At 48.4% G+C, this 13,323-nt stretch overlaps 2 non-coding genes across 2 annotated transcripts; one reads left to right on the plus strand and one right to left on the minus strand.

Moving 5' to 3' along the window:
• Positions 1-6,457: 6,457 nt before the first annotated feature.
• trnaw-cca (transfer RNA tryptophan (anticodon CCA)) lies at positions 6,458-6,529 on the minus strand. The gene has a single exon. It is a non-coding gene; the product is annotated as a tRNA-Trp (tRNA).
• Positions 6,530-12,588: 6,059 nt separating this feature from the next.
• On the plus strand, positions 12,589-12,661 carry trnak-cuu (transfer RNA lysine (anticodon CUU)). Its single transcript has one exon. It is a non-coding gene; the product is annotated as a tRNA-Lys (tRNA).
• Positions 12,662-13,323: the final 662 nt, after the last annotated feature.

A 13,323-nucleotide genomic window follows, 5' to 3' on the forward strand; every position in this document is an offset into this window, starting at 1 on the left:
CGCGAAAGCTCACCAGGCGGGATTATTTTCTGGAGCTTTCTCCTCATGCATGCTCAGGGGCGAGTTTGTTCTCCTGTGAAATGTCATAAGATCATAAGCATGCCAGGATTAGGGGCTGGAGTACGCCATTCGGCCCCTCGAGCCTGGTCCACCATTCAAGAAGATCCTGGCAGTTCCTCGACAGCAAGTTTAAACATCTGGGGCGGAGCCAACAGGCACCTGGCTGTAATCAACGACAAAAAGGTGCATTTTGCAGAAGCCCAGCTAACTCAGTCAGTAGATCATGAGATTCTAAATCTCAGGGTCAGAGGTGCGAGCCCCACGTTTGGTGATTATTTTTCATAGAATTATATAATCAGAAGTTTACAGCACGGAAGGAGGCCATTTCGGCCCATCGTGACCGTGCCGGCCAATAACAGGCTCTCCAGCCTAATCCCACTTTCCAGCTCTCGGTCCATAACCCTGCAGGTTACGGCACTTCCGGTGCACATCCAAGCACTTTTTAAATGTGGTGAGCGTTTCTGCCTCTCCCACCCTTTCAGGCAGTGAGTTCCAGACCCACACAACCCTCTGCGTGAAGAAATTCTCCCTCAAATCCCCCCTACACTTTCTACCAATGACTTAAAATTTATGCCCCATGGTTGTTGACCTCTCTGCTAAGGGAAATGGGCCCATTCTATCCATTATATCAAGGCCCCTCATTATTGTATACACTTCAATGATGCCTCCCCTCAGCCCACTTTGTTCCAAGAAAAACAACTCCAGCCTATCCAATCTGTCCTCATAGCTAAGATTCTCCACTCCCGATAACATCCTCGAAATCTCCTCTGTAAGTCTCCAGTGCAATCACAGTCTTCTTCCTGTAAAGTGGTGACGAGAACTGCACGCAGTACTCCAGCTGTGGCCTAACCAGTGTTTTATATTCAAGCATAATCCACCTGCTCTCTTATTCTAGGCCTCGGCTAAAAAAGGCCAGCATTCTGTATGTCTTCTTAACCAGCTAATCCACCTTGCCTGCTACCTTAAGGGATCTGTGGACATGCACTCCCAGGTCGCTTTGTTCATCTACAATTCTCAATGTCCTACCATTTAATGTTCAATCTCTTTCTATTGTGTCTGTAAGCACTCAAGTAATGACTCCATGAGGCAAGGTATTGTACTTGAACTGTGGTGACCTTAGTCCATTTATTGTAGTTCCTGAGTGAGGGTACAGTATGGTGAGCTCCGTTTTATAACTGGTTACCTGTCGTGTACAGGTGACCCCTAGGTCTCCACCAGTTGCACTCTCTGATGGTACAGGCATAGTGTATACAGTGTGAAGGTACATCCAGTAGTCTTATGTAACTGTACATTGAGTGTACAGGGAGTTGACTTATATTATATATACACAACATCACTCTCCCCTTAGTCTTGTGCCACTGGCCTTTGCATTGTGTGCTCTGGCCCGAGACCCAAAGCTCTTGCACCTTGTCTATGCTTTGGCTTGGTTCTCTCCCTGTGGACCCCCAAGTCCTTATTGCCACGACATTGGGAAATGTTCAGCAGTGGATGGTTGGAGGTTGCAGTGGGGGTTGAGTGGGTTCTGGGTGTGATCCATGTGTGTCCATGGCTCCATACATCCATTCAGCCCCCCCATACATAGACCATGTGTGTGGCTCAACACCTGCAAGTGCAGACCTGTACAGACAGAAAGAACAAAAAAACATCGGATTAGTTACATCACTGTTTGGGTTCTACAGTAGTGGAACAAGTACATTTTACAGGTAAGGTACATACGTGGTATCACAGCCTTGCCCCTGGGTTGTGTAGGTGCAGGTGGGTGAGGACACTAGTTCCAGAGTAACCAGACTGTGTCCAGGTTGTCTGATTACGGAGCTGTGTCCCCTGCCAGCTGGGTGGGCTCAGATCGCTCACCTGGCTGAGTCTCAGAGCCTTTGCCGTTGCCTCGTGATGGGCAGAGCCACAGGAGTGTGTGGCCTCCCTGTCCTCCTTTGAAGGCTGCAGTGTCTCCCTGCTGCTCTTCAGCGATAGTGGGAGCCTGGTCATCCCAGGTCCCGTTGGGAGGGCAGGAGGGTGCTATCCGCTCGCTCCCAGTACTGGCCCTGTTTGCCAGAGAGTTAGAGCCGATCGGGGGCAGGGTACTGGTCGTGGTGCCTTTGCCGTCCGCTGATCACTGGCCCTGCAGCTGGTATGCTCCCTCTGTGTGTGGCCACACTCCCTGGGGTATCACATTGGTCCCGGAGGGGCAGGCTACATGATCGCTGGACCTGGGTGCTGACGGGAGGTTTCCCTTGGTTTTGTCGGCATGCTTGTAAATCCCAGCATCGCACGTCATCACTTCGTTGACTCTCACAATACTTTGGTTCTGACCGCAATCGCCTGACTTATCATGATTAGTTACATTTACAAACTTGAAATTGTCAGTTACATCTTTTACATATGTATCACCATCATCGCTGTATAAAGAGTGGAACTGTCCCTTTAATTGTGATGGGTTGCCGGTCTCCTTTAAGAGGGTCTTGCAATCTTTACCCCAATCCTGTTCGCCGCTCGGCATCACGTGTTGCTCCCTTGTGGTCTGGCTGCCGCCATCTTGACTTCAGGCCCTTCACCTCGTGGTTCGGACGCAATCTTCTTTCTCTCCATGAGGTAGGCTGCGGTGATCCTTTTCTCCCCAGGTTCTGCCACGGAAGCCGGGAAGTTATCTTCTGCGTGAATTTTCTTCCTCTGGAGTCCTGCCACTGGAGCCTGGAAGGTGAGGTCGAGTCGTTTGGGCTGGATCATCTCGCCGTTGGGTTGAGCGGTCTGTGTCGTCGCCTCACAGTCGAGTTGGGCGGTTGGTTTTTCAGGTGTTGTGCTGGATCCAACTTCGGGGCCATGAGGGATGTCGATCGCTGGAGGTTGGAGCTTTTCCCAGCTCCAATTGATCTTTTTCATCCACCTTCTTCCTAATAGCTTTGGACCATCACCAGCAATGATCCACAAAGGTAACCTGTGCATCTCGCCGCCATGGGACACCTGGACATCCACGCTGCCAACGACTGGGATGTATCGTTTGTGTAGGTGAGCAGTTTCACTTCGATCGGGATCATTTTAGGTCGTTCGATTGCATTGTCCCAGAGTTTCTCAAAGGCCGCCTGATTCATCAGTGACTGGCTCGCCCCTATGTCCACCTCCATCGTGACTGGAACATCATTGATTTTAACTTCCATTTTCAACGGGGAACTCTCGGTGGTGCAGGTAAACACTCCGTACACCTCATCGTCGCTGGAGTCCGGATGATCGGCCAACTCTTCATCGACTCGGTGAGTACGATTTCTCTTGCATATTCGCTGGAGGTGGCCCTTCATGTTACAGCCTTTGCAAGTATAGTCTTTATAGTGGCACTGGTGGGCCCTGTGATTTCCTCCACAGCGCCAGCATGGGGTTGGCCGGTTGGCCCCATGTGGCGGACTCAGGATTGTGGGACTCGGTGTTCTGTTCTCTCTTCCCTGAGAGAGACTGCTAGCAGCAGCCCTGCCTCTAAAAGGCAACTTTCGGTTCACAGTACTTGCTGGGTTAGAGTCCTGGGGGTGAGACATCCACTTGGAATCGCAGGCCGAGATCATGAACGCCTGGCTCACGTTAATTGCCTTCTGCAGGGTGACCGTGGTGTCCGCAGAGCGCAGTCTGTGGAGAAGGCCCTCGTGACCGATTCCAGTAAAAAAGATGTCCCTTAGTACTTCGGTGAGGTGATCGCTAAAATGACATGGTGCAGCCAATCGTCTCAGGTCTGCAGCATATTTTGCGATTTCCTGGCCTTCGGATCCACCGGTGGGGAGAGAACCGGTGTCTGGCTGTGAGGATGCTCTCTATAGGTTTGAGCTTCCTGTATCAACGTTACGAGCTCCACATATGTTATTGTCTTCTCTGGGACTAGCAGGTCCCTGACAAGGCCATAGACGGTGGGCCCACAACTGCTGAGCAGGATAGCTCAGCACTTATCAGCCAGCGATGTCGGGTCGTCTCCCCCCACTTCGTTCGCAATAAAGAAGTGTTCGAGCCTTTCCACAAAGGCCTCCCAATCTTCCCCATCGGCGAATTGTTCAAGCGTGCCAAGGTTAGCCATTGTCACATGGAAATTCGTATTCTCGTCACCAGTTATTGTGTTTGTAAGCACTCTAGTAATGACTCCACGAGGTAAGGTATTGTACTTGAACTGTGGTGACCTTCGTCCACTTATTGCAGCTCCTGAGTGAGGGTACAGTACTGTGAGCTCCCTTTTATACCTGGTTACCTGTTGTGTACAGGTGACCCCGAGGTCTCCACCAGTTGCACCCTCTGGTGGTACAAGCATAGTGTGTGTTTAGTGTGAAGATACATCCAGTGGTCTTATGTAACTGTACATTGAGTGTACAGGATGTATACTTATTTTATACATACACAACAAAGATCATCAGTTAATTAATGGTGCTTTCCCGTGAAAGCAGGATAAAATTTATCAATGATTTAATTTCTGCATTTAGAAAGACATGGGTTAATCACGGATAGTCAGCATGGGTTTGTTCAGGCAAGGTCTTGTCTGACTCACTTGATTGAATTTTTTGAGGAGGTAACCAACAGGATCGATGAGGGCAGTGCGTTTGATGTAGTGTATAAGGATTTTAGCAAAGCTTTCGCCAAGTTCCCACATGGAAGACTGGTCACAAAAGTAAAAGCCCATGGGATCCAGGGCAAAGTGGCAAGTTGGATCCAAAATTGGCTCAGAGGCAGGAAGCAAAGGGTAATGTTTGAAGGGAGTGTTTGGGACTGGAAGGATGTTTCCAGTGGGGTTCCACAGGGCTCAGTGCTAGGTCCCTGTCTTTTAGTGGCAACATCAATGATCTAAACTTAAATATAGGAGGTATGATTAAAACGTTTTCAGGTGATACTAATTTAATCCAGAGAAGTGTGAGGCTGTGCATTTGGGGAGGGAAAACAAGGAAAGAAACAAACATTAAATGATTGGACATTGAGAAGTGTGGAAGAACAAAGGGACCTTGGAGTGCATGTCCACAGATTCCTGAAGGTAGCAGGCCAGTTGGATAAGGTGGGTAAGAAGGCGCACGGAATGCTTACCTTTATTGGCTGAGGCATGGGATAGAAGAGCAGGTTGGTTATGCTTGAAATGTATCAAACACTGGTTCGGCCACAGCTGGAGTATTGCATGAAGTTCTGGTCACTGTATTACAGGAATTATGTGATTGTACGAGAGGGTACAGAGGAGATTTACCAGGATGTTGCCAGGCGTGGAGAATTTTAGCTATGAGGACAGTTTGGATCGGCTGGGTTTGTTTTCATTGGAACAGAGGAGGCTGAGGGGAGACAACATTGAGATGTATAAAATTATGAGGGGCCTCGATATAGTGGATAGCAGAGGGGTCAACAACCAGGGGGCATATATTTAAAGTAATTGGTAGAAGGTTTAAAGAGGATTTGAAGGTAAAATTCTTCATGCAGAGGTTTGTGACGGTCAGGAACTCGCTGCCTGAAAGAATGGCGGAGGCAGATACCACATGTAAAAAGTATTTGGATGTGCACCTGAAGTGCCGTAACCTGCAGGGTTATGGGCCCAGAGCTGGAAAGTGGGATGAAGCTGGATTGCCTCTTGTTGGCCGGGGTGGAAGTGATGGGCCAAAATGCCCTCCTTATGTGCTGCAAACTTCTATCATTCTATAATTCTATGAAAAATGTAAATGTCCAATGTTGGTGTCGAAACCACGACCCTGAGATTAAAAGTCTTATATTTCACTGACTGAGCTCGCCAGGCTTCTGCCAAACATACCGTTCTCTCACTGATTGCAGACAGTCGCCTGTTGGCTCCGCCCCAGATGTTTAAACTTGCTGTCGAGGAACTGCCAGGATCTTCTTGAATGGTGGACCAGGCTCGAGGGGCCGAATGGCCTATTCCGGCCCCTAATTCTTACATGCTTATCATCTTATGAACTTTTCACAGGAGAACAAACTCGCCCCTGAGCATGCATGAGGAGAAAGCTACAGAAAATATTCCCAACTGGTGAGCTTTCGCATGTGAGGCGAACTTGTTAACCGCGACACTGCGGAAACATCTCCACTTTCAGCACCAGGTCAGACGGGAATGTTAAGCGAGCAGGTGAACTGCTGAATCCCAGTTTTAAGGAGTTGGTCGTGGTGTCAAACAATGAGTTTCGCTTCATGATTAAAAACAAGAAATGTCAGAAGTTGGATTCAAACCCACACCTCCAGAGAAAACTGCGATCTAATCACAGCACCTGAGACCGCTCGGTGGTGTGTGTGGCCACCTGCAAGTTGATTTTGAACTTTTGTGTCCTGGCACATGAATTAAATGAGGGCAGCAGGCGTATCTCTGCCTGACACCGGTGAAACAATGAGACAGACCTTGGAACAAGTGTCTGGTTATTGCCAAACAGCAAAGAAAATATTAATTCTGAAAGAACAGTGACCCCGACGTGATTTGAACACGCAACCTTCTGATCTGGAGTCAGACGCGCTGCCGTTGTGCCACGAGGCCTACGCACTGATTGTGAGATGTTCCTCTATATGAAGCTTTCACAACACAAGGGGCTTTAAAATCCCCGCCCATTCCCACCGGGTGTCAGAAGCAACGCTCACCTGCCAGTCACCGTATGTTTTTCCTTCAACTTTTGTGTTGCGTTCATGGAAAAGCATCATTAATTAATACGTCACCTTCTTTTGCACAATGAAAGAAATGCTAACTGAGGGACAGTCGATACTTCAATCATTTGTCCTGTGCTTTGCGGAGCGGGCAGGGAAGTGGACCTGAGTCCATGATCACATCGGCCATGATCGTATTAAATGGCGGAGCAGGCTCGAGGGGCGTATGATCGACTCCTGCTCCTATTTGTTTTGTTCTTCTGTTCTTCAGCATTTTAACCCATTTTACACACTGTATTGCCGATGTCACCAGGAATCTGTGGCAACTTTTGTCAAATTTAACAGCACCGGTTATTCCTTCCGTGCAGAGAGATTAGAATCAGCAGCGAAGATAAAATCCCATGGTGATCATTTTCAGATTCAACGCAGTAGGATTTGAAATAAAGTGAAAGAATTTTACAGTGAAAAGATTTGGAAGTGTTACTTGTATTTGTGTCTTTAATTAAACTTTGTGGCGTCTGAGTCCCGTTCATGCCTCTGCTGAATCAGAAAGGAGGGTGTGACGTTGACCAGACTGCACTGCCCCTGATATTTGTGAGCTCATCCTTTATATTCAGTGGTTTCTCGCCCTTTGATGGGCTGCAGTGTGGCGGATATCACGTTGGCCTGACACACGAAAGGTCCCCGGTGGATCCGTTTTCTCTCACTGAAAGTTATCTATTTATTGGTTAAATAAAGAGCAATTCAGGAATAAGGGAGCCTTTCTACCAGGAGAATAAATACCAAATAAAAACAGCAAATGCTGGAAATCTCAGCAGGTCAGGCAGCATTTTCCAGGAGACTAAACTCTCCTCCGATTGTTCCCTTGCAGCAAGTTTAAACATAATGTTTCTACCCAGAATCAAACCGGTACTTTTCACGTATAAAGCAAATGTGATAACCACTACACTACAGAAACCTCTGGCACAACAGCCCCAACAGAGGGGAGCTGACCAGTGAGCTCCCTCTGTGCTGATCGGGAATGTGTTGGCTCACCTTAAACAACTTCTGTCCCACACTGAAAGTTCTCAATCCTTCTCCTCCGCTGCCCTTTACAGAAATGTCACGGATCACCCAGCCACCGTGCTCACTTCCACATCCTCACAGTGGGGTCACAGAGGCTCCTACCGTCTCCCCGCGATCAGCGAACTCGCCCAGTTTACTAAATTAAACCCCGAACACGTGCCCAGCAAAGGGCAGGAGAAGCCAGATAGTCTGTAAGCTCGGTCTATCGCAGAAAGTATTGGTATTCATGGTGATTACAGCAATCATTAATCGTCTCACAGACCTCAATTATTTTTATGCGATGAATTGATCGAGAATTGAAACCAGTTTAGTGCGCCGGATCTTAATCCCTCGACCACCAGGGAACAGTTATGAGACATATAGATATATTTATATATATTTATATATGAACCTGAATATCAACGGCTAGCTGCCTAGACCTCATGGCGCAACGGTAATGCGTATATCTTTGATTGAGAGAAATTGTTCCACAGTGATACCCATTTCATCTTTTGTTCCCTTTAAAACACTAGAAACTGAGACAGGGGGAATAAATAGAGAAATAAAATCACAGGGATAAAGACAAGAGGAAGAGAGAAGGGGAAAGATACTGTCCCCACCCAGAACTAATGCAGAAACCCCTCTATTGCGCTCGGTGTGGCCACCCACAGCCTGGATACACTAACGGGAGAACACCAGCGGCAGGTCGGGGCCATAAAAGGAACGGCGAGCGGCCCTGGGAGCAGCTTGGAGGTCCCGGGAGACTACTCCAGGGAGCAGCGCGAGCTGGTGCAGGAGGGTGGCGGCAGCGAAGTGTGACGTCATCAATGTCCAGGTCGGTGATTGGAGCGTGGGCAGATACAGCAGGAGCGGCGAGATCGTGGCGAAGGAGCGGTGAGAGACTGTGGAGGGATGTGATCGGGGCCCAGCGGAGGCATGAGTTTGGGGCCAGGGGCCCAGGGTTAGCACGGGCCAGCCCACACTGCGATATGTGTGCACTAGGTCCGTGCAGCAGAGCTGGTCGCCTGTCGTCTTTCTTAACCCTTGTCACTGGACCAAGACCTCGCTCTGTCAAGCCCGTGTGATGGCTGGGGTGCAACGGCCACCACACGTTTAAAAAATCCACGCACAGGCATCTTTCACCCTTTGGGATGTCGTTCGGGTCATTCATTGCAACGCCTGTGAACTCATCCTTTTTCGGCGTGGAAGCAAGTCATCCTCGTTTCGAGGGACCGCCTATGATGATGATGATGATGGATACATTAACGTCCCAACAGCTCATTGACTGCAGGAGTGGGACCGTGCGGCGCTTCAGAAGACATGTCGAAAAGGCAATGTCACTGATTCCGTCTCATGTGCTCCTCCGATCAAGAACAGCAACACACACTAAAAATGCTTCAATAATGGTTACATCTTATCTCCACATTTGCGAAGCAGGTGGTTTGTTGGTCCAGGGGTATGATTCTTGCTTCGTGGTTGTTACTTGAAATTTGCAGAAAGATCCTGGCTTCAAATTTCAGTACCTTTGAAATGTTGTCATGTGAGGAAAGATGTGCCCAAATCACTTCACACGCACCTCAACTCTTTGCAAATGAGTTCATAGAATCAACGAAGTTTGCAGCACAGAAGGAGGCCATTTCGGTCCATCGTGTCTGCGCCTGCCAACTAGAGGCTCTCCAGCCGAATCCCACTTTCCAGCTCCAGGTCCATAACCCTGCAGGTTACAGCACTTCAGGTGCACATCCAAGCACTTTTTAAATGTGGTGAGGGTTTCTGCCTCTACCACCCCCACAACCCTCTGCGTGAAGAAATATCCCCTCTAAACTTTCGACCAATTACTTTAAATTTATGCCTCCTTATTGTTGACCCCTCTGCTGAGTGAAATAGGTCCTTTCTATCCACTATATCTTGGACCCTCATTATTTTATACACCTCAATGAGGTCTCCCCTCAGTCTCTGTTCCATGGAAAACAAATCCAGCCTTTCTTATCTGTCCTCATGGCGAAGATTCTCCACTCCCGGCAACATCCTCGTAAATCTCCTCTGCACCATCTTCAGTGCAATCATGTCCTTCCTGTAATATGGCGACCAGAACTGCACGCAGTACTCCAGCTGTGACCTAACCTGCCCCACCGACCCCATCTCTTGTATTCGATGCCTCGGTTAATAAAGGCAATCATTCCATATTTCTTCTCAACCACCTTAGCTACCTGGCCTGCTACTTTCAGGGATCTGTGGACATGCACTCGCTGGAGTCTAGGGAGGACCCAGCAGATTGGAAAACTGCAAATGTAATGCCCCTATTTAAAAAAGGAGGCAGACAAAAAACAGGAAACTATAGACCAGTTAGCCGAACATCTGTGGTTCCGCAAATGTTGGAATCCATTATGAAAGAAGCAGTAGCAGGACAGAGAAACATCGAAACATAGAAAATAGATGCAGGAGTAGGCCATTCGGCCCTTCGAGCCTGCATCACCATTCAATAAGATCATGGATGATCATTCAGCTCAGTACCCCTTTCCTGCTTTCTCTCCATACCCCTTGATCCCTTTAGCTATAAGGGCCACATCCAACTCCCTCTTGAATATATCTAACAAACTGGCATCAACAACTCTGCGACAGAGAATTCCACAGGTTAACAACTCTCTGAGCGAAGAAGTTTCTCCTCATCTCACCAGGGCCCTGTACAATTGTAGCAAGACTTCCTTACTCTTGTACTGTGGGCTATATATTAAGTACTATGGGGCAAGTGCCCTGTTTTTTGCTGATTCGATAGTTGTATAAAAAGTTATTAAAATTTGACAGTTGCTTGGCAAACATATTTGTATTTCCTTCAGTGTACTCCTTACTCTTTAAGAGCTAGATTTCCCCCAAGCAGTTTTGTCGGCGCAATGACCTCAAGCGCACCGACTTTGCGCGCTGGAAATGGCTCGGGGGAAAAACTCGCCCCATTCTGGCCGCTGTGTACAGTCCCCGGAGTCCTGGCGTAGTGTCGATGGTGAAGTGGGGGGTGGAGCCAAATTCCTGCGCCGAAAACACTGCCGGCACCTTCGCGCATGGGCAGTAGGGAGAGAAAACTTGGCACTCAGCAATTTTTAAACAGTGTCAAACCCGATGAAAAGCACAGCAGCTTCTCAGCTTCTCCGGTCGCTCGGCGGGCTCTCCCCCCGTCCCTCCCCGATAAAACGCACAGCTCCAGCAGCTGCAACTTCTCCGGTCCACAAGCTCACACTTCTCCGGTGTGTCTTCCCTCCCCTATCCCAGGGATACAGGGACCGAGTGTAATGGAGCCAAGTTTGCTGATGGTACAAAGATGGGTGGGAAAGTAAATTGTGATGCAGCAAAGAAAATCTCAATTCCGGAAGAACAATATGGAAAAGTACAGTGACCCCGACGTGATATAAACACGCAGCCTTCTGATCTGGAGTCAGACACACGACCGTTACACCACGAGGTCTACAGTGCAGAGTGCCCATGTTTGTATACATGAAGGTTCCTGAAACACAGTTTCATTTACCCTGCATTGGTGCAATGAAAGGGCTTTAAAATACCCGGCCACTCCCACCGTGGGTCAGACAGCATCAGAAGCAGTGCCCACCTGTCACTCACCCTCTCACGCCCGTTTTCATCACCTGCTGCCCGCGGACTGCAGCAAATCCAGTTCGTCATCATCATAGGCAGTCCCTCGAAGCGAGGATGACTTGCTTCCACGCCAAAAAAGGATGAGTTCACAGGTGTTTCAATGATGGACCTAATATTCCAGGTCCCGAACTGCATGTTGAAGGGTGGAAGATGCCTGTGCGTGGATTTTTTTAACGTGTGGTGGCCGTTGCACCCCAGCCATCACACGGGCTTGACAGAGCGAGGTCTTGGTCCAGTGGCAAGGGTTATCCAAGACGACTGGAGACCAGCTCTGCTGCTCGGACCCAGTGCCCACACATATCGCAGTGTGGGCTGGCCCGTGCTGCCCCTGGGTCCCTGGCCCTGAACGCACACCACCCCTGGGCCCCGATCACATCCCTCCACAGTCTCTCGCTGCTCCTGCTGTACCTGCCAACGCTCCAATCACCGACCTGGACTTTGATGACATCGCTCTTCGCTGCCGTCGCCCTCATTCACCAGCTCGCGCTGCACCTTGCCATGGTACACCACCACACTGCTCCCAGGCCGCCGTTCACCGCTCCTTTTATGGCCCCGACCTGCCGCTGGTGTTCTCACGCAGGTCGGGGCCTCCACGCTGCTCCCAGCAAATCCAGTTACAGCCCGTGTCACCGCACAATTCTCAGCTGTGATTGTAAGCTGACTATATTTAAAGGTATCGGAGAGGCTGCAAGCAGTTTTACCTGGTAGTCTAGTGGTTAGTATTTGGTGTTCTCACTGCCATGGTCTGGGTTTGATTCCTGGTTAGGGAAATCATTTTTACAGAGCAAGCTGACAAATATAATTCAAGTCTGTGAAATACTGAATAATTGTTTCAATCATCATTAATCCATCCATCAGTGTTGCACACTGAAGGAAATATAAATATGTTTGCCGAGTGACTGTCGAATTTTAATAACTTTTTATACAACCGTAGAATCAGCAGAAAATCAGGATATTCGGACCATAGCACCTAATATTCCGCCCATAGTGCAAGAGTAAGGAAATCTTGCTCCAATTGTGCAGGGCCCTGGTGAGACCACACCTGGAGTACTGCGCACAGTTTTGGTCTCCTTATCTGAGGAAGGATACACTTGCCTTGGAGGTGGTACAACGGAGGTTCAACAGATTGATTCCTCGGATGAGAGGACTGTCCTATGGTGAGAAATTGTGTAGAATATGCCGATACTCTCTGGAGTTTCGAAGAATGAGAGGTGATCTCATTGAAACGGACAATATTCTGAAGGGGATTGACAGAGTAAATGTTGAGAAGCCCGGCTAGCTCAGTCGGTAGAGCATGAGACTCTTAATCTCAGGGTCGTGGGTTCGAGCCCCACGTTGGGCGATTACTTTTCATTAAACTTTTATGTTGCTTTCGTGGGTAAATATCATTAATGAACCCATGATCTTCTTTTGCACAATGATAAAAATGCGAACTGAGGGAGAATTGATAATTTAATCAAATATTGAAAGCAGCGCCTCAGACCGCTCGTCCGTCCTTACTGTTAGATGTTCCAGATACAAGTTATTACTCTGGAAAGTTTCAGACCGGGCGCTTGTTCAGGGCTGCTGGAAGGCCCAGTGACCGGGATAACCTCTCCCCCGGGGTTTTCCTGAGCCTGTGCTCGGTGTACGGGGAGCTTTGGCCTGGGTCCGAGGTAGCTTGTATCCCAGGGATGGACAATAACCCTCTGAGCTCTGGAACTAGGGAAAAGCGAATAATTAATGAGTTGTTTGTGGTTTCAAATGCAGCTTAGATCTGCTGGTGTAAACCGATCGCATTGTTTCACAGAATGAATGAAATGCTGACAGGGACAGTCAAAACTTCAAAAAGTGAACTTTAATAACTCATGAAACTTTAATCCTTGATGAAGTTTTATCCCCGATCTGATTTTACACAATCTGTATTGGAGGAGACTGGTTTTAAATGTGCATTGCTCATTCAACAATGTATCCAAAATAGTTTTTATTGCAGACAAGTTTTTGTTTGAGAAATAATGTTTCTGC

Source organism: Pristiophorus japonicus, unplaced genomic scaffold (genome assembly GCF_044704955.1).
Source record: "Pristiophorus japonicus isolate sPriJap1 unplaced genomic scaffold, sPriJap1.hap1 HAP1_SCAFFOLD_147, whole genome shotgun sequence".
Taxonomy (NCBI): domain Eukaryota; kingdom Metazoa; phylum Chordata; class Chondrichthyes; family Pristiophoridae; genus Pristiophorus; species Pristiophorus japonicus.